This window comes from Canis lupus, chromosome 5, assembly GCF_003254725.2.
Source record: "Canis lupus dingo isolate Sandy chromosome 5, ASM325472v2, whole genome shotgun sequence".
Lineage (NCBI taxonomy): Eukaryota > Metazoa > Chordata > Mammalia > Carnivora > Canidae > Canis > Canis lupus.
This window is the reverse complement of record NC_064247.1, coordinates 17,107,045-17,126,680: the sequence shown is the minus strand read 5'-3', so window position 1 is coordinate 17,126,680 and position 19,636 is coordinate 17,107,045. Positions and strand designations below refer to the sequence as shown.

General features: G+C 50.1%; 1 long non-coding RNA gene across 2 annotated transcripts in view; it reads right to left on the bottom strand.

Annotated features, from left to right (window-relative positions):
• LOC112671290 (uncharacterized) overlaps positions 1-19,415 on the bottom strand; it is a 184,243-nt gene extending 164,828 nt beyond the window's left edge. Inside the window, exon 1 of one of the 2 annotated variants that reach the window (XR_007410672.1) lies at positions 18,939-19,415. This is a non-coding gene — a long non-coding RNA (uncharacterized LOC112671290). The remainder of the gene's footprint in view (positions 1-18,938) is intronic. The other variant, XR_004816144.2, reaches the window with a different exon arrangement.
• Positions 19,416-19,636: the final 221 nt, after the last annotated feature.

Genomic DNA, 19,636 nt, shown 5'->3' with positions numbered 1-19,636 from the left:
GCCGGGACACCTGCACCCCGATGTTTATAGCAGCAATGGCCACGATAGCCAAACTGTGGAAGGAGCCTCGGTGTCCAACGAAAGATGAATGGATAAAGAAGATGTGGTTTATGTGTACAATGGAATATTACTCAGCTATTAGAAATGACAATTACCCACCATTTGCTTCAACGTGGATGGAACTGGAGGGTATTATGCTGAGTGAAGTAAGCCAGTCGGAGAAGGACAAACATTATATGTTCTCATTCATTTGGGGAATATAAATAATAGTGAAAGGGAATATAAGGGAAGGGGGAAGAAATGTGTGGGAAATATCAGAAAGGGAGACAGAACGTAAAGACTGCTAACTCTGGGAAACGAACTAGGGGTGGTAGAAGGGGAAGAGGGCGGGGGGTGGGAGTGAATGGGTGACGGGCACTGGGGGTTATTCTGTATGTTAGTAAATTGAACATCAATAAAAAAAAATAAATAAATGAATAAATAAAAAAAAAAGGAGGGGGAAAAAGGGGACATGGGTTCAAGAAGGTGGTGAATGGAGGAGAAAGAGGGACATCTCCCTCACTTGAAACAGAGTCTCTAAATGCAAAAGTGGGAGAGAAAGTGGGGCAGTAATACTGGAGTATGGGGGCCACAGTGGACCTGGACACTTCACTGGAGAGCCTGGAATAGAAAATGGGACCATCCAAAGCCAGACTTCAGGGAGATGTGCAAACAAATAGTGCTTTAAAGGCATATTTGTTCAAGAGCCTAGAAGGACATGGGGACTGAGTAGCCCAAAGTTCAAGGCATGAGGAATAAGTTGGCCAGCCTATAAATGTGTCATCAGTGTCACAATAAATTTTGTATTATATCAAGTTTGTGATTATGGACCTTGCCAACCAGTACATATTCTATACCCGGGATTCCTTTACACACAACTGATGGACCTACTTCCATCATGGGTGCATGGATGCCTTGCTAGGAGACAAGACAACGTATTCACATGAGGGGGTAGAAGTCACCCAGAGAGATCCTTAGCCCAGCACAGACATGGGGTCAAAGGAAGTAGCTGGGGGACTAGGGACCTGCTCTCTGATCTCCCCAGCTTCTCCAGCATGCACCCGTCCTCACTCCACTCTGAGCTACCCACATCTTGCTCATATTACCTTCACCTTCACCCTCATCTTGATCCTGGAACTACCCAAATCCACTCTATTTCACCAGCAACATCCAAGACTGACTCTGCTTATCTCTACCATTGGGCTTCAGATGGCAGGGAAGAGGCCAGACCCTATGCCTGCTCTGAGGGCCTTCAGGACCCCAGGGCCCCGCAGCATACAGTCACCTCCTCTGACCCCATCACGTTTGGTCACGCTGAGCCTAACATTTGAAGAGTGAGAGGAACAGGTTGGGAGCCGTTGGATAGGTTGCTTTGAAGTGACAAAGCAGACGTGGAAGGAAGAGATTTAATGCCTGGTCTGCTTCAGGCTTCCACAGAAAAGAGGGTGACTTTGAGACAAGCTGGGGCTATAGGGGCACATGCCTGAGTACACCCTGGGATATACACTGGCATCTACTACTAAATTGATTCATGCAAATAACAGCCAACTCTCTATAGAGCCACGTGGAAAATAATCCACAGCTTTCCCCCACCATTAGACACATTTCTAGGGCTCTCTCTGGGTGGTCCAAGTCCCCACCAGATTTGTCCCCCACCACGTTCTCCGCCTCTTCAAACACTATCCATTCTTTTAAAGCCTACCCCAAGTCCCCTATCCTTCATGACCTCCTGCCATGGTCAGCCCCCTCCTGATCTTGAGAACTCATGTTACCTGTCTCCATATGTGGTTTTTGTCATGGGATTCCCCTCTCAAAGGCTGGCTCATTTTTCATGTCCTATTATCACAAAGGGAATGTAAGCTCCTTGACCCTGTCATACACTGCTCTAGTGTCCCCTGAGGCCCCTGTAAGTACATGCTCAATAAAAAACTTCTTCGTAAATCTCTATCAATAAAACCAGTGGTATCTTACAGGTTCTCACAGAGAAGGAACTGGTAAAATGGTTCAAACTCTGGCTCTTTTTTGCTAGGTGAGCCCAACTTACGTAGTATTTCTGAGCCTCCATTTCCTCGTGGGTGCAATGAAAAAACTGACAAACAATAAATAAGCAAACAAAACAGACTCATAGCTACAGAGAACAAATTGGTGGCTCACAGAGGGGCAGGAAGTAGGGGGACAGGATGGAGAGGATGAAGAGGTACAAACCTCCGGTTATAAAATAAGTAAGTCACAGGGATGAAAAGTACAGCAGGGGGAATACAGTCAATACGGTGTAATAGTTTTGTGTGGTGACATAGGGTAACTATGCTTAGCATGGTGAGGGTTTCATAATGTATGTAATTCTTGAATCACTATGTCACACACCTGAAACTAATAGAATATTATATGTCAAATATGCTTCAATCAAAACTACAATAAATAAGTAATTGAGCCCTACCTCATGTTTTGAATTCAATAAAATCATATGTGTTTCCACCCACCCCACAAATTTGTTTGGTACTTTTAATGTAACAAAACTCCTTCCTATACACCACCTTACATGAGCCTTGCAACACCCTGCATGAGGCATATTCTGTTAGTATACCTGTTTTACAGGTGGAGAAACAGAGGTCTGGGGAGTTGATGTAACTCTAACCCAAGATGACACCACTAGTAAATACTAGAAACAGCCTTCCAGTGGGGTCCAGCTGACTTCAAAGTCCAGGCTGCCTGGCTGGGACCCCGCTGACAAGGCAGTGCCTAGAGGTGATGCCTGTTAGGGTGTACTCGGGGTCGTGTGCAGTGAAAGAATGAATATAGAAAGGCAGACAGAGGTTCAAGGGCTGTGGTGGTATTCCAGCTAGGGGGTAGCAGCTTTCTCACACTGAGCCCTCACCCATGGCAATAAGAGTACAGGGCTAGCAGGACCTGGGTATGGCATCCCACATGGGTGGTTTTGCCTCAGTCAGGATGCTAACAAATTCAGTTATAGCCAGTCGCCATGGCGATAGTGATGGAGAAGCATCAAGCAATGAGCTCTTCAGGACCCAGCCCTTCTGCTACAGACAGAGAAATAAGATTCTGCTGGCACTTCTTGATTCCCCAGCCTTGAACCACCACTTCCCTCCCTCTCCCCCCAGAAACCAAGCCCTCCTTCTACCAACACCATCACAAGACTATGGGAAGGGGAGACAAAATAAGCGAGGGAAATTCAGGAGAGCCGAGAGAGTGTCCACTGCCTCCAGTGTCTCCCTCACCATTATAAATGCCACCTGCAGATATTCATTGTAAGGCTTCAAGGAGGTGAAGGAGGGGGCAGGGCATGGGTTGATGGACCCTAGCTTGTGTCAGGCATTGTGCTACAACCTCGAAGTCTGTCTCCTTTGATGATCTCACCACATCCCTGATGAGGAAGGTATTGGTGTTTCCGTTTTACAACTAAAGAAACTGAGATTCAGAAGTTGAGCACACCCCAGGGCTTAGCTCAGCCTGACTTTGAACCCAGACCGGCTGGACTCAACATCTGTGACTTTGAAGAAGTAACACGTGCACATTTTATCATCTAACCCTGTGGGGAATGGAGCTGTGGCTGTTGGTTGGGAGGAAAAGCTAAGGAAATGGGACATGTGTCGGGGCAGGACAGGTGCACAGGTGGAAGGTGGGGACTGCTAGGGGCAAAACACCAAAGCCAAAGTTCAACTAAAGTAGCCATGATCCAGCCTAGCCTTCTCTTCCCCTCTGGCCTCTAATCCTCCCCAGTGTCTCCCTCTCACACCCCTTCTCTTGGGAACATGGCAGGATGAAGCAGAAAGGTGAGGTGGGTATATACCCTGGCACCCACTTGGAAAGAGCGACTGGGTGGGTGAGGACAAGAAGGGGGAGCCAAGCAGAGACCATCCCCCTCCCCGCTTGCAGACTTGTACTTAAAAAATCAGGGAAATAATTCAGGGATGGAGAGGATTTATTAAATTGGATAAGTCCTGGCTACAGCTTTCTCTTTAGGCTTTGAGTGGTGTGTGTATTTTTTTTCATTAAGGCTGCATAATAAAATAATTGCATAATTAGTGAGGAATTTGCTACCTTTCAGGGAAGAGTCTTTAATCCCCCTGAAGAACACCTCCCCTCCCCAAAACTCTGTCTCTGTGAGGGCTGAGGAGGAAAAGGAGGGTGGGTGGGAAAGAAGGCTTCCTTTCCCATGGACAACCTCTAGACATGAGAAATGAAAATCACTCCTCACCCTCACCCTCACCCTCCCTCCGAACCTGGCTCACTATTCCAGCTGCATCCCTGCTGGCTTGGGTTGGCAGCACCTCTTGGGGGTCATTCTGTCCGCCGCCCTTCTTGACTCCTGTGATGGCCCCCATCAATGTTTCCCAAATGGCTGCTTCGCAGGCTCCTCAGAATCTTGATAAAAATCTTGATGGGTGTCTCTCATGAATAAATAAATAAAATCTTTAAAAAAAAAAAATCTTGGTGGATTCCTGGGCTCCCTTCCAATATAATCCAGGGGAGGAACGGAATCGCTGGCTGCTGTGTTTAGCATTACCTGGAGATGGTTATTCATACTCAAGTTTGATTGCCACTCTCCATTCCTAACCTTGTGCGCTGGGGCAGAGTGTCAGGAAGAGGAGGATTTGGTGCTAATGGGGGAAGAGCCCAGGGAGGAGAGTGCAGTCCCCTCAGCCTCTCCAGGACATGAACAGGTGGGGACATTTATTTCTTACCCAGCCTAGCTACTGTCCCGTCTCCCACGTATATTTCCCATCTGTATAATGGGGATTGTGCAGAGTCTAAGGCCCCTTCCAGCTGACAGTCTGTGATTCAATGGCCTGTTATCAACCAAGTGCTTATCATCTGTCATCTTCTACTCTGATCTATTATCCCTCCCAGGTCCAGACAAAAGTGACCCTCCGATTTTGATGGGAGAAAGGACAAGTCTGGACAGGTTAATCCTGGAAAGGACTCTCCTCTTCTGATCCCAAAACTAAAAGCTCGGGGCCTCAGCCAAACAGAAACATCCCCGGGAGGAATAAGCAGCCGCTGGCTTCTTTAGGCTATACAGCAGGTTTAACAGGAGGAGGGCAGAAAGAAAAATCTAACACTGCCCAGAGACAAAAGAGGAGAGAGAACAGAAAAATGGAGTGACGTCAGTGGTGTGGGAGCCCAGAGTCCTGAGTGCAGGTGCTGCCTCTGCAGCTGTGAGCTTGGGAAACTCTAGAGGTGAAGATGCCACCCATCTTTAGTGTCCCAGAAAACATCTTGCTGCAAAAACCCTCCTTCCTCATCTGGGTCTTAGAAGAGACCCAGAGATGCCTGGCCCCCTTCCTATGACAGGGCCAGATGCAGACCCTCAAAATTCCCTTCATTTGCCTCCTAAATGATTAGCCAAACTGCTTGTTCGCACTGAGCAGTTGGAACAAAATGCTGCTTCATCAAACTTTGGTTCTGCTTCTCCCTCCAGGCTCCTGAACTTTGGTCCACCTTCACTCTGAGCCAGCAGACAGCCCCTCCTGAGGACAGGCCAGCCTCGAGGTAAACCATTCTCTGGTCTACTCTCCCATCACATCACCTTTTGCCTCACTGCCCCACACCTGCTTCTTCTAGCCTGTGGACTCCTGTCTGTGAAAGAAAACCCCTGTTGTCCCACTCATTGCGGCTTGGGGTTCTTAGGATCAGATCATTCTCCCGTTCCTATGCTAGGAGGTATCCCCTGCTATCCAAAAGTAAAGCATTCCCATGAAATCTTTTCTAAGTGGAAATGGTACAAAGTGAAGAAGCAATTAATATTAATTTATATGGAAAAATTTTTGAGCATTCCCCAGACCCACAAAATAACCTCTTTAAGGCTTTTCTGATACCTTAGGACACATCTTGCTAAGAGATGCACAAAATAAATGGAGATAATGCTCGCGGACGATTCAAAGTCCTGGCAGCAGGATGCTCAGTGCCGAGTGTAGTTCCCGGGAAGGAGCTTTGGGGGGACTGCTCTCCCCCCTGCTCACGTGCAGCTGCCTCTATAATGGCTCGCCGCAAAACAAATGCTGAACAACGCTTTGGCTTTTTGCCTTTTCTCATACAAGCAAGAATCCTCTTTGGATGCTTTCAGGGAGTGAAGACAGTACTAAAGCAGGTCTTTCGCAAACGTTAAGTGGCCTAACTCGAACTTCCAGAAAGCAGGGGCACCTGCCCTACCCAGGGAAGAATCCTTTCGAATAAAATGTCTCCTTCCCACATTCAGATTTGTTTTTTTATTTGACAATGACCACGGGCAAGTCATTTTACTAGAGTTTCCACATCTGTTCAAGTAGGAAAAATCTACCATAAAGTCGTAAAATGAAAGACAAAGTGTATGTAAAAGCACTTTAGATGCATAAGAGAATCAAGTTCTGGAGGGCGCTCAGGTCGCCCACTCTCGGTTTCCCTCCAAAGAAGATACAGGCCAGAGGCCGCCCTGCTTGCACTCCACCCCTGCTAAAAGGTGCCACCCAAGCTTCCAGGGACAGTTTGGCTGTACGGTTTCAATCCAGAAAGCCACCACTCCCTTCCCCAGGCATATCCATCCCTCATTCATCACTGTCACATCCCGCAGAGGGCTTTTATTTAACAACCAATTTATTTCCAATTTAACTAATCTGGGGATGGGCATCTCTCTCGCAGGCACACCAACGACGCCTGGGTTGTAAATAGACTCTCCGACGAGTGTGCTAGATAATATAAACTCTCCTCACAGCGGCATCAGAAGAGAGGGGAGGGGGTGCGGGGTCAGGAGATTGCATGGTGATAAAATATGCAAACCCCCAAGGCAAACAACTCCTGCCACCCCCCTCTCCTGGCCCTGCTCTCTGTGCTGCTTAGAATTATTTATTTATTTGTCTCACTGATTCCTGGCTCACCTTGAGCCCGGACAAAGGCTTCATAAACAATGTATGAGCTGCTAACTGGGGGCTGGGTGGGAGCACACAGGTGGATCAGGAGGTGGCCATCGGTCCAGCCTCAGGCCAGGCTCCCCTAACCCACCCCGCCTGTAGCCAAGCTGCCTGCACTTGGGTGAGACAAGGGCCCCAGATGAGAGAAATCTTGCTCTTGGAGAAGAAGACTCATCAGCGGTCTACACGGCCCAGGCTGCTCAAGGAATACATATTGATCGCTGGAGATATCCGAGAGCAGAGGGCTTTGTTTACAAGGCCGACAGGGCCTGGGTGAGGCTGGAGGCTTCCAGCGGCCTAGGTGGGCTGAGGTGGATCACCAACAGGCCTGGAGGCCGCCTTGGTGTCACTGCCCCCTGCTCTCCCCCTTTCCCTAGAGTTCCCAGCCTATGTAACGGATCCCTCATAATCTCACACAGAGAGGGGAAGAGGCGTTGCATTAGGAAATCGAGTTTTAGAAAGAGTGGTGGTCACTGGCTGGGTGATTTGGGCTGAGTCACCTGACCTCCGGGCTCAGTGCCATTCCCTGAAATGAAGACCTTGAAGTACTAGATCAGATGATTTCTGAGATGTCTCCCCGCTCGGCCGCTTACAGGTGGAGCCACGGAGAAGGCCACTAGGCTGCTGAGAGATTTATCCTCACCCCAGCCGCACACGGAGGCCTGCCAGCGCGACATTAAATTACACCTCCTAAACTCTGCTTAACTCGGCACTTTCTTGGGTTACCTCAGAGGGCAGAGCAAGTTTATGTTAAATAAACACCACTAGGTTATTAGGAACATATTTATAGTGGTTGTGCAACTCAGGGAATGGGGATGGAGTCCCTCCCAGGCCCAGCCTCCAGGGAGGCCTGGTACTGTCCCCGCTGAGCAGCTCTCTCCACCCCCAGGACAGGAGGCATCCCACCCCAGATTGATTGCTCCCTGATTTCTTCTCTCTGCTACTGCCATAATTCCATGATTGTATCATGCTCCCAGTGTCTGGGGAAAACCAGCTCGCAGGCCCGCTGACTCCATTTAAAAGGATGATGTATGTGGGAACGATTTTTAGCTGGATATCCAACTCAATCCTAAAGCAATTAGAAGAAGGTGTGTTTATTGAGAGAGCCGGGGGCATCCCTTTCAGAGCAGACTTTGGGACGCTGGTTGAATGTTAGAGATACGGGTGGTAGGTGGGAACCCTATCTTAAGAGCAGGGCAAGAGTGTAGGACAACAGGCCCTCCTGGCAGAGCCATCACTCTCTGAGGAGGCTGGGGACAGAAAGAAGAAAGAAGCAGCAAGGCCTCCTTGCCCCTCCCCTTCCCCACCTCCCATTGCTACAGGGCTGGATTCCTCTAGTGGCCAGAAATATTTAATCGAATACTTTTGTTTGGATCTTGCCTCCCTGGTAACCTGAAGATGTTACCATGGCAATCCCTGAGTAATACATCTCGATTATTTATGGTCTTGAAAATAGGGTGAGGAACCACTCCAGGCCCCACAGAAACAGAAGGAAGGTAGAGGCCTCACTTCCTCCTCTCACTGTTCCCAGCAGCCCCAGAAGAAAGGGAGAAAGAAGATGCCAGTTTGGTTAGCTAGTAATAGTTCAAGGCCATTCGGCATGGAAAATCTCCCATTTCCATTCCCCCTTCGTGCCCCTTGAAGCTTCCCTGTTCCCCAGCCCTTCCATCCAGGGATCCCCACAGTTCTCCCAGACCATGCCCCAAATCCCAGGAAATAGTAGGCCAGGGATGGACGGGGGGCAGTCGAGAGTATCTAGTGACTTGGGCCCCCCATCCCCTTCTAGTGTGAGCTGGGCTGAAATCCCACCCACACCACTATTACTACATCTGTGATCTCAGACACGTGACCTGGCCTTCCGAAGCCTCCATATCCTCAAGTGTAGAATGAGGATAAGAACAGGTCTTATTTCAGAGTGCTTATCAGGCTTAAAGGAAATATGCATATAAAGCTGTTGGTATGAGACCTGGCACATAGCAATTGCTCAATAAACCATAACTGTTCGGGCAGCCCGGGTGGCTCAGTGGTTTAGTGCCGCCTTCAGCCCAGGGCCTGATCCTGGAGACCCAGTATCAAGTCCCACATTGGGCTCCCTGCATGGAGCCTGCTTCTCCCTCTGCCTGTGTCTCTGCCTCTCTCTCTCTCTGTGTGTCTCTCATAGAAAGAAAGAAAGAAAGAAAGAAAGAAAGAAAGAAAGAAAGAAAGAAGGAAGGAAGGAAGGAAGGAAGGAAGGAAGGAAGGAAGGAAGGAAGGAAGGAAGGGAGAAAGAAAGAAAGAAAGAAGAAAGAAAGAAAGAAAGAAAGAAAGAAAGAAAGAAAGAAAGAAAGAAAGAAAGAAAGAAAGAAAGAAAAGAAAAGAAAGAACCCCAGTAACCAAATGACACCTGGAACCCCTCAGTCCAATTCAGTACCATACCATCACCCTGTTCCTTCATGAGCCCTGTACTGGGTTGAAAAGTATCCCCTTCAAAATCCATGCCCACTGTGTGAATATGGCCTTACTTGGAAATAGGATCTTTGCAATTACAATGACATCATACTTGGTGAGACAGTGTAGACCAAGGTAGCCCCAGGCTTTCCTGCCCTCAGTCATAGGTTCCTTGACTCGGCTTGGCTTCTGGGCTGTCAGAGGGCATCCTTTTTGCCTGTGCTGGCCTGGCCCTTATTTATGATAAATCTTTAGTACCCAGCAACGCCTGGCACATGCTAGGTGTGAAATATATTTTGAATGAATGAGTGACACTTAGGAGTTCATCATACTAGAATCATGGATTCATGGTAAGAGAAACAGAACTCAGAGTATACACAGTCAGGATGGAAAAAGAGCATCCCTCCTCATGTATGCTGACACTTCTGTACACTTAGGGTGTTGTGAGACTGGAAAGTTGTATGTTTTAGACTAAGACTGAACTACCCTCTATTAGAGTAGAGGATGGTGCTCGTGTGTGTGTGTGTGTGTGTGTGTGTGTGTGTGTGTGTGTGTGTGATGTGTCTGCAGGAGGGAGTAGGGGGAGATTAGGGGTAGAAGACTATTGAAGAAGACCACATCACAGGACACCTGGGTAGCTCAGTGGTTGAGCATCTGCCTTCAGCTCAGGGTGTAACCCCAGGGTCCTGGGATCGAGTCCCGCATCGGGCTCCCTGCATGGAGCCTGCTTCTCTCTCTGCCTGTGTCTCTGCCTCTCTCTGTGTGTGTCTCTCATGAATAAATAAATAAATAAATAAAATCTTTAAAATAAAAAAAAAGAAGAAAACTACATCCCTGACGGCAGTGGTAGTAGTGTGGTGGCCATAGTGAGTGAGTGTGTGTGTGTGTGTGTGTACATGCGTATGTGCATGTGTGTGCATGTGTCTGTGCCTGTGTGTGTGTTGGGGAAGGACTGGAGGGAGCATCACACTGTTCACTCTGAAGCCCCTTCCTTCACAGAAGGTACCTGAATAGGTCACAGAGATATGGAGGCCTGAGCAGAGCAGATAAGAAGGGTCTGGAAGATCTAGACCAGTGGCCCCAATCTGTGGTCCTCAGACTCCTACAGGTTCCCACAGGGAGTAATGGGTGCTCGGGAGCTGTTTTTAATATTTCTGTATGCCTAGCAGAAATGACACACTTACCAGAGATAAGGATGCACAGACTGCTAACTGAGACATCATTTCTTTGCTTTTGGCTGGAATTATATCAACTCAGTGTGATAACACTACTAATCTCACGCTGATCTGAACCTCTGATTGGCAGTCATACATGGCTTTGATTAATAAAAAATGGGAAAACAAATTATTACTTGATAAATGCAGTTTGTTTGGTAGACAAAAATCTCTAAAAATACAGGGTGCTTGGTGCAGAGGGAGGGAGCGATTACGTGACCATTGAGAATGCAGACTCTGGAGCCAGACACTCAGATTCAAATCCTGGCTGCACAGTAAGTAGAACCCATCTCTTAAATTTCTAAGCCTCAGTTTCTTTACCCACAAAATGGGAGTCATAACAGTATCCATCTCAGAGTTCTGATGAGGATTAAATGAGATCCTGTAGAGACAGTACTTAGCTCACTGTCGAGCACGTAAGAAGCATGCATCATACACCAGCTCTCATCATCATATTCGCTATTACTGCTCTTACTACAAGTGTTCTTAGGATAGGACGTTAGGGGGTTAGGATAGGACGTTAGGGGGTTAGGATAAAAAATCTGGGAAACCTTAGGCTAGTTCATTCCTGAGGTTCGAGATAATAGCCATCACCACTGCTCTCACGATGAGAACTAGGGGCAATTGACCCTCCACCCATAGGTCAAAACTCACCCAAGGGGTAGCAAGTCCTTGGTCCTTGGGCCCACAAGTCCTTGGGCTTTATTCCACAGAGAGGAAACCAGATTGGTCACATGAGGCCAGAAATTAGGAAGGGTGGATTCCAGGCCAGGTGACTGGATGTTAGAGGTAATGTGTTGTTTTCTACTGCTGCGTAACAAATTGCCACAAATGTAGCAGCTTTAAAACATCACTTATTTACTATTTCTCAGTCTGTAGGTCAGAAGTCTGGGTGGGCTCAATCGAGTTCTCTGGTCAGGTCTCACAAAGCTAAAACCAAAGTGTGGGTCAACTTGGTCCCTTACCTGGAGGCTCTGGGGAAGAATCCACTTTGGGTTGTCGGCCAAATTCAGTTCCTGTGGCTGTAGGACTGAGGTCCCCATCCCTTCCCTTGCTGACTGTCAGCTGGGGAACACCCTCTGCTCCCACAGGCTGCCCACATGCCTCAGCCTGGGTGCTGCTCCATCTTCAAGGCAGCAGGACTCACTCAATCCCTCTCATGCTTCCCTTTTAAAAGCCCTTCTTTTAAAGGGCTCCTTTGATTAGGTTAGTCCACCCTGATAATCTCCCTATCTCAAGGTCAACTGTGTCATAATATAATCCCAGGAGTGATGTCATCCTCGCAAGGAAGGGTGAGGATCATTGGGGTCATTCTTAGGATTCTGCCTACTGCATGGAGGATGTTAGGGGGTTAGGATAGGATATTAGGGGGTTAGGATAGGACGTTAGGGGGTTAGGATAGGACGGTAGGGGGTTAGGATAGGATGTTAGGGGGGTAGGATAGGACATTAGGGGGTTACGTTTAGGATTTGGACATGAGGGCTCTGTAGGGCCCTGTTAACCCCCTGGGGATGGTGTGTTTCCTTCAATTCAAGGAGGGGAAAGTCATTATGAAGGGCTATTGCTAATGCAGGTCAATACACTCCATCCCTGGTTTCCCCCAGGGGAGACTGGAGAGTGGGGCTGATCTGGGTGTTTGTCACCCAGAACTGTGTGCCCGGGGAGGCAGATGCTCATTTGGCTCCTGGTTGCATTCCCTTTCCCTGGTTTTCCCATTCCTCCTTCCCAGTGCAGGCTAAGCCACCTTGTGAGTGCCCTTCCCATCTGGAGGAGGAAAGCCTTTTGTTAGTTAGCCATCTTCTTCCTCTCCTGTGCTGGCTTCCATTCAGGACCTCGTGACTCCTCTGTGGCCATGGCTGGAGCTCCGACTTGGGGTTCTCTCCTGTCTCCTAGGCTGTGGAGTAAGCTCACCTCACGTTAAACCTCACTCATCCAAGACCCCCGTCTCTTGACAGCCGATATTCCTCTAAAGCATTTGTTCCCAATGCACCCTGCCATCATCCTGCCTGCCTCCTGTGTACCAAGCCACATCTTGCATGCCCCAGGACCAGCCCCTTCAGGTCAACCTCCCATTTGGGCCCCTTCTGGAACACATTTCTGACCCCCCATGGTCCCCCAGGCTGGCTGCCCTCTGTATTGTCAGCGTCATGCTACATGGCTCCCAGTCATCTCTGCAGGCCTACCTCCCTGCTTCCACACTTGTCACATGGGGGCAGGGACAAGACATGATAAGCAGTCCCCGGTTCTGGCTATGTATCAGAGCCACCTGCGGAATTGGTAGAAGCACAGATTTCTGGGTCCCTCACTGGGAGGAGTGATTTGAGACCCTGCTGGCTCCAAGCTCTACTAGCAGGGAGGCAAGTCTGGGTGGCCAGCCAACCGGGGAGCCCTGGCCCTTCCAGATCTCACCTCCTATGTTCTGAAAACCTCCAGGCCACGAACGAGCCAGACAACTCGTGTCCCCCCGCCCCCACCTGAGGCCCCTCAGCTGGACACAAACACCTCTTGAGGAAGAGGCAGGGGCCTTTGCCACCAAGCTCTCTAAAGCATTTTAAGTCATTTCCAATGTCTGTTCCATCTCAGCAACGAGCCTGCCTGAGTGTAATGGCATCCTCCTTGTTCTCTGGGATAAAGGAAAGTGTCCTTTCTGTCATGCCACCTCAACAGGGAGGGGCAGGGGACCATTCCACCAGAGCGGTCCACCAGGACCTGGCCCCTTCCCGCTCCGGGGTTGCCGGGAAGCGGCTTCCAGCCAAGGTGCTCTGAGCAGCCGATTGTCTCGTTTGCCTGGTTGTTATGGAGAGATCCGACACACAGGCAATCAAACCCCTTAGCTCACCTGCCAGAGGAAGAGAGCGAGCGACAAGTGTAATAGTGGGGAGAGAACAGATATTCCATGTCACTCGGCTCACATTATCCCCCATAATGAGCTCTGCCCGACAGCTGCTCACACGGCTCACGCAGGTACCGCAGTGCAGGGAGCCCAGAGGAGGCGTCTCCACTGCTGCAAGTCTGGGGCCGCGCCAGCCTCCTTCCTGGCCCCAGCCTCCCTCTTGCTGAACAGGCCCGGAAACCAAGCCAGCCACGACGTTGGAGGTTTGGCTCCCCGTGGTAATGGACAGAGCTACAAGAGCCTTATGTCCTCGCATCCCTGCTTCTCGGTGGAAACTGAGTCAATCCACCAGTCCCATAGGAGCTGTAAAGGATCTGGCTCAACTCCTGTGTGTGTGTGTGTGTGTGTGTGTGAGAGAGAGAGAGAGAGAGAGAGAGGCTGAACTTTGCTGCCCATGTCCAGGACATAGAGCTCGTGCATCACACAGTGCCTGATGAACAATGCACATTCCAGGAGGGCCAGGCTGTCAGGGAGAGCCAAGACCTGGGTGGAGGCCACAGGGAGGACAGGGGAGCCACACCTGGCTCCAGAGGAGACACCAGACCCTGCTACAGGTATCAAGTGGTGTCTGAAGTACGGCAGGGGAGTCACTCTCCACGGGACAGCTGGTGCCCGCTCTGGCTTGCGGGAGGGTCAGCCGGGTCACAACATCATGTCCCTTCCATGAGCTCCTGTCCCACTTCGGAGAAGCAAGGTTGGGGCTGGGAGGGGGCAGGGCTGGCAAGCCAGACTTGGAAACAGGTCTGTAAGTTCTTAGAGATGTGGAGGTTTCCTAAAGCCTCACAGGTGGGATCAGGAGAGGTGGGTCCCAGTCCCAGCTGCCTTCTAACTGGCCTTCTGGCCACTCAGCCTCCATGCCCAGCTCTTGCCAGCTGCCATTTCCAAGGCCCTGGGTGTTGGGCTGCTCTTTGAACTGGGAGGGGGATCAAGGGCACAGCCTTGTCTTCTCTGGGGCTAGGTTCTAGCCCAGCCAAGGCTGAGGAAGGAGGCAGGGAGAGGCAGGGGAAGCTTCCTTCTTTCACTAATACAATGTTGATTCGCCCAGTGGCTCTGACAGCGAGCTTAGTGTCCCCTGGAAAAGAAGCTCTCTCCCCAGCTCCCACATGGGATTTCCCCTGGAGCCTGCGGGTGGCAAAATAAAACAAAACTATCAATTCTTTAATTGTATTCTTTTTCTTCCCCAGAGCACCATAAACCCATTCTTGGCTAACTCCTGGACCTGCCGTTCCCCTCCCACTCTCCGCTGTGGCAGGCAGCCTGAGAGACTCAGATGAGGGAAAGCTCTGGAGAGCTCGGGAAGGGTCAGGAGCCCAGAGAAGAAGACAGGCCCACCCCTCCCGCTGCCGCTGCCCAGGCTGCAGATCTGTCTGCCCCTACCTCCTCACCGGCTTCTCTCCTGCCCCAGCCCGCGGTGGGGCTCCTCAGGCCACTGGGCCCAGTGATTCCGAGCCCCAGTCTGCTGGGCCTGTCCAGCTGGACGCTGCAGGATGCAGGAAGGGGAGGGAGAGGGAAAGAAATAACCTAGGGAGAGAAAGAAGCAAGGCCTAGGAAGAAATCTCAGTGGTTTCTGAGCATTAAATGAGTTGGTGTTTAAATGAGATGCAAATGACATGCAAATGAGCCTCTAGTACTTTTGAAAAGAAGCACCAGCGTTTTAGCTTAGAGAATAGCTGTTAATCTCTCTGCAGCCAGAGACATCAGAGTGAGTGACCTCTCCTCCAGGACTCTCCACCGCATTTAGGAGTTGCCTGAGCAACCCAAAGCCAGGCCCCTGCCCCCCTAGGGCCATCCGGGAACCACCTGCCCCTGTGCTCCAGACTCCCCAGGTTCCCCAAGGAGCATCTGCCAACAACTTTTCTTTCTTTGATCCCCCACAAGTGAAAAGGGTGAGGGGCAAAAGCACACTCCTAGATCTAGAAGTCACAGCACCACACAACTCCAGTGCAGGGACAGTCATAGGCTCTGACCAAGGCCCCACAGCAGTTTTCCGTGCTGTGACCTAGCACTCGGGTCTCTGAGACCCACCCCACTCCTGCTCTAGGTCACCATCTCACCGTGACCTCCCTGCCCCTCTGTCCTGTGAGATGGGCAACTGCACATACGAAACAGGGCCAGACAGCATCCAAAGGAGATATCACTTGGGTCTCGCATCTGGAACTTCGGCGCAAGATTTCTGTCCACATCTGGGGCCCAGAGGAAGCAGGCCGACACAAGGGTAGCTCTCCCCACAGACTCCACACAGTTCCTAAGCACCTCAGAGCCCCCACGGACACCCCACCAGTAATGCCCCCTGCTTTCCCCATTCCTTTCCAACTCAGACCTTGCCCAGACATTCCTGGAACTGGGTCTTCACGCCCCTTCCCCAGGACCCTCTAGGTCTGAGGCTGGAGTCTGGGAAAGCCAAAAGAGGAAAGTGATCAAATGGTAGAGCAGAGAGAGAAAGGCAGAGAAGAGTGTCTCTTGCTGGCGCTTGGGGCAAACTGAATCAGCCTTTCCCAGATCTCTTAGGGACTTGAGATGCCAGAAGAGACCTCCAGAGGGCAAAGGGGAGCTGGCTGAGCCTGCAGAAGACCAGTAGTCTGGGAGAGAGGTAAGTAGGGGAAGGGGAAGTTGGGCCACTTGATGGAAGAGACTAGCACAGACTACATACAGCCTGTTCCTCTGGAGGGGCTCCCCAGGCCGTGAAATGCTGGGCTTCCAGAGGAAGAGTTAACCCCCCACTCGTGTCTCCTTTGGCAGGCTTTGGCACCCCTCTTCCCTCCCTCAGCTCTCCTGCTAGCCCTCCTGTGCAGTCAGCGCCAACCCCAGGATGCAGGCCCCCCAGGTGAGCACAGGCCAGAGATGAGGCTGGGGATAACGAGGCATCGGGCCCTGACATTCGTGCACTCAGAAGCTCTCTCTGACAGGGACCCCTTTAGCTCAGAGCTGGGCCCCTGGTGTGCCTGGTAAATGCCTGATAAATGAGTATGAGAATTGATTGGCTTATTAATTATTGCTGAAGACCTTCCAGCTAGCAAATTCTTGCCCCCTTCCTGGGCCCTGTAGTCACCCCACAGAGCCACTCTTCCCACCCAGTCTGCACATCCAAGTAGCAGGATCAAATTCTAGAGCCAGGGATGCCTGGGTGGCTCAGTGGTTTAGCGCTGCCTTCAGCCCAGGGCTTGATCATGGAATCCAGGTATCGAGTCCCACGTCGGGTTCCCTGCATGGAGCCTGCTTCTCTCTCTCTCTCTGCCTATGTATCTGCCTCTGTGTGTGTGTGTGTCTCTCATAAATAAATAAATAAAATCTTTTTTAAAAAAAATTCTAGATCCATAGCTAGCGAGAGGAGGTGCACGGGCTCTAATGATGGGCACATTTTCTGAATGATGAACCTCAATCCTGACCTCCGAGCAGGCTCTAAAAATGCAGGCGTCAGATGCCACCTTCCCGATCGTCCAGGCACCTGATTCTGTGGCCAGAGTCTCACCTACTCCTTTAGAGTCTCCCCTTGGGACAGAATACAAATGACAAGCTGCAAATTCCATTTCTCTCATCTTCAGATTCAGGCCGAGAACCTGAACCCCAGATGACAAGGCCCATGGCAGAGTCTTCTTACTAAGGACATCAGCTCTCCAGCAGAGGGAGGTGATTATCCCCACCCAGGAGGGCCAGGCAGAGGGGAGAAGGTGGGGCTTCCGGGAAGATGAAAGGGATAATGGCTAGAATTTTCCATGTGCTCCTATCCCCCCACATACACCCCGAGCTTCGCTTTGCTTCTGTTCTTCCTCAGACTTCTGTCAGCACTGGGAAGAACAGAAGCCTCTTTGTGGGCAGCCACTGGCCCAGGGTCCAGGTAGATTGTTATCATCCAAACTGGGGATCTTTCAAGAGTGAAAGGGAGTGGAATTAATTGACCAGGACAGCAGGTGCAAACCTGAACCGTCCTGAGCAAATGGGGATGATGGTCATCCCCACCACGGCTACTCCATGGCCCGGCTCTCTCACAGATCATCTGAATTATCTGAGTGTCAACAGTGATGGCCACTGTGGCCTCATCTGATGGCTTCATCCATAGGGGTGTGGAGATCAGATAGTCACATGAGACTGGGGACCCTGCCTAGCAAAATAGATGTTGGAGGAGGGAAGACAGAGAACCGGGCCGCTGTCTGGCACACAGTTGATATTTTCCACTCATTAATTTGGTAGGCATTTACAAGGCTACAGTGTGCCCAGCAGAATCCTGGGTACTGGAGAAGTGTCGGCAGTTAACACGGACAGTGACCCTGTCCTCCTGGAGCTTACTGATCACTGTAACTATTAAACATCGGTTATAAGATCAAATCAGGTTCTAAACAAGGAAACGCTGGTGTCCTGGGATCAGTCAGAAAATACAAGGCCACACCTTGTCTAAGGGAAGTCCTGACTGGTTCTACTTTTTTTTTTTTTTAAGATTTTATTTATTGATTCATGAGAGACACAGAGAGAGGCAGAGACACAAGCAGAGGGAGAAGCAGGCTCCCTGGGGGGAATCCCTTTGTGGAACTGGATCCCAGGACCCCAGGATCCCAGCCTGAGCCAAAGGCAGACGCTCACCTACTGAGCCACCCAGGTGTCCCAACTGGTTCTATTTTTATTCAAATCAGTTCAGTATGGAAGATCAGCACTTGGTATGTGACTTTGAGCAATTTATTTAACCTCTCTGAACCATGATATCCTCCTTGAGAAAAGGGGGATGGATGATACCTACTTTATGGAGTTAATGTGAAAATACTTTAGAAGAATAAAGTAGTAAAAGAGTACAAGCATTTGACTCAGTGTTCCTGAGTTTGAATTTTGATTCTTCCAATTACTATGTGACATGAGGCAAAGCACCTAACTTCTCTGTACCTCACTTTCCTCCTCTGTTTCCCATGACTGTCATGAGGATAAAACGTGTTAATAAGCATAATGCACTTAGACCAGTGTCTACGATACAGTAGGTACTCTGTGAATTTTTTTTTTGTAAAGATTTTATTTATTTATTCATGCGAGACAGAGAGAGAGAGAGAGAGAGAGAGAGAGAGAGGCAGAGACACAGGCAGAGGGAGAAGCAGGCTCCATGCAGGGACTCAAACCCAGGTTTCCAGGATCATGCCCTGGGCCGAAGTTGGCGCTAAACCACTGAGCCACCTGGGCTGCCCTACTCTGTGAATTTTTAAAAGGTAAGAGAGCCACCTATGATCTCTGCTAGCTTGAAAAAACTGAAATGTTACTGAATTAAGCTGATCTCGTGGGCTCTTACCTGTAAATGATCCAAGCCATGGGCTCCCCTCCACATGGCCCCCAGTTGGCCTGTGCATCATGGGCCAGAGACCGGGGGTCAGCAGACAGACTGTGAACTAAGAGGAGGAACCAGGGCAGGAGCTGACCTGGGAACCCAGGATCCTGAATCCAATCCAAACCCCAGGCCTACCTACCCTTCACTCTCCACTTACCCACCTGGGGAGTTGAAAAACCAGACAGATTCTCCTCTCAAATGGGCTTAGGCACTGTCCTTTCGGGGACAGTTTCTCAAGGTCATTGCAAGCAGGGGATCCGATGGCTCCACTCTGCAGCCTTCCTCTCCAGAAGAGACGCAACAAGTCCCGAACTCCAGCTTCGAGAATTCAAGATGTATTCGGTTGACTTATAGTCAACACCCCCCCCCACCACCACCACCCACCTGGGGCTGGGAGGCAGCCTCCGTGCAGCAACGCTGTCAGGAGAGCCCATCTAGCCCCGGCTTGACATTTCAGCAGCCCGAGACCCGGAGATAAAAGTTGTCACTGAACAAAGTTCATTTCCCCCTCCCTGTCCTTTCTGGAGGCTCGATAGACATCAGTGTGGGCGCCAAGATGGTCCTCTCTACCTTGCTGCCGCCAAGATTCCTGCTTTTGGGGGGAGGAAATCTTCACAATTGATGATTACAAAGAAGCAGTTTATCACCTGTGCTTTTATGATTGCAGCGACTAAGGGGAAAAAGATGTCCTTTCAGATAAGCATTTGAAGGAGGGGGAGAAAGATTTTCAAAGCCTCCTTTGTTCTCCTCAAGAACCGTGCCATGGAGCTCTGGCAGGCAGCCCGGGAGAAAGGAAAATTTTAAAAACACAATCTGAGCTGGCTTCCAAGCCACTGCACCATCCCTGTCATCAATTAGG